At 40.5% G+C, this 1,522-nt stretch overlaps 1 non-coding gene across 1 annotated transcript; it reads right to left on the bottom strand.

Annotated features, from left to right (window-relative positions):
- Positions 1-746: 746 nt before the first annotated feature.
- LOC118950713 lies at positions 747-865 on the bottom strand. The gene has a single exon (XR_005042640.1). It is a non-coding gene; the product is annotated as a 5S ribosomal RNA (ribosomal RNA).
- Positions 866-1,522: the final 657 nt, after the last annotated feature.

The following is a 1,522-nucleotide window of genomic DNA, read 5'->3' as shown; positions in this document are numbered from 1 at the left end:
GTTTTTCTTTCCCTCTCGCACTTGACAGCGTCACTTCAAATCGCTTTTCATCTTTGACCCGACAGCCGCAGACCAGTCCACAAACTTCTTTAATCCCTCTCAATACCTCCATCATTGTAATCTTCTCTTCTCCCATAATTTCAACAGCCACTGTTAAATTATTTTCATATTTTTGCGCCTGTCTTGCTGCAGCGCCATTATCCATGTTTCCTTTGTTCGTAGTCTTTTTTCCAGCGTTGGTCAAAGCCATTGTATCCATCCGAATAACGACAGGAGGAAAGTCCCCCAAACAGCAATATGCTGCCGGGGAACAACCCCAAACTATAAATCTAACTTAATCAATTTACAAAAAAGAAATTGTACTTCAAAAAGCTCAAAACTCCAACACAAACTCTCTAGAGCAAACACTCAGTCTCAGCGCAATCACTCACACGTGCGTCAATTACCCATCAACAGGTGCGTACTCAGGCCGGTGTGGCCGTAAGCGAGAAACTATCTCTTGGTGCACTATGTAAAGTCAAAGTGAGCCTGATTAACAGCTGTTGCATTTCCACCATTTAGATAAGCATCTTTGTGTCACTCAAAAAGTGGAAGAAATTGCATATACTGTAGCCATAATTTGTAGCACAGATTGTTGGATGAAATACAAACTAACCTTGCTTACTTATTTCAAAGCGAGGGCACATATTTCAGCCTTGTGGGAAAAAACGGACAAAGAGTTGAAATTCCACAAGGCAGTGACAAAAAGCTTACAGCACCTGGTGTTCCCAGGCGGTCTCCCATCCAAGTACTAACCAGGCCCGACCCTGCTTAGCTTCCGAGATCGGACGAGATCAGGCGTACTCAGGCCGGTGTGGCCGTAAGCGAAAGGCAATCTCAAAAAGTGGATGAAATTGCATATACTGTAGCCATAATTTGTAGCACAGATTGTTGGATGAAATACAAACTAACCTTGCTTACTTATTTCAAAGCGAGGGCACATATTTCAGCCTTGTGGGAAAAAACGGACAAAGAGTTGAAATTCCACAAGGCAGTGACAAAAAGCTTACAGCACCTGGTATTCCCAGGCGGTCTCCCATCCAAGTACTAACCAGGCCCGACCCTGCTTAGCTTCCGAGATCGGGCGAGATCAGGCGTACTTTTTTTTTTTTTTATTATTATTTTTTTTTATTATCAAAATTCTCATTTACATTACATACAAATTTAATATACACAAACCATTGTAATCAACAAAATACACAAACCATTTTAATCAACACAATACTAGACATTGGCAGGCACACAATTCACCCCCTGTCAAATCAATCAGAAAGCCAAATTAATGAATATACCAAAACCAAGATTATACAACCATTTGCATACAATACTTTGTTAAACCAAATTCCATAAGAATAGAGGGTTTCAAATCACCTCCTTATCAAGTAGAACCTAAGACATTCTCAAAACAATTCCTTCAAAATTTTTACTGAATATCTCTTAAACTTTACACATCAAACCCCATGCACCAAACCACCATCCTCCC

This window comes from Oncorhynchus mykiss, unplaced genomic scaffold, assembly GCF_013265735.2.
Source record: "Oncorhynchus mykiss isolate Arlee unplaced genomic scaffold, USDA_OmykA_1.1 un_scaffold_318, whole genome shotgun sequence".
Classification (NCBI taxonomy): domain Eukaryota; kingdom Metazoa; phylum Chordata; class Actinopteri; order Salmoniformes; family Salmonidae; genus Oncorhynchus; species Oncorhynchus mykiss.
This window is presented reverse-complemented; position numbering and strand designations above follow the sequence as displayed.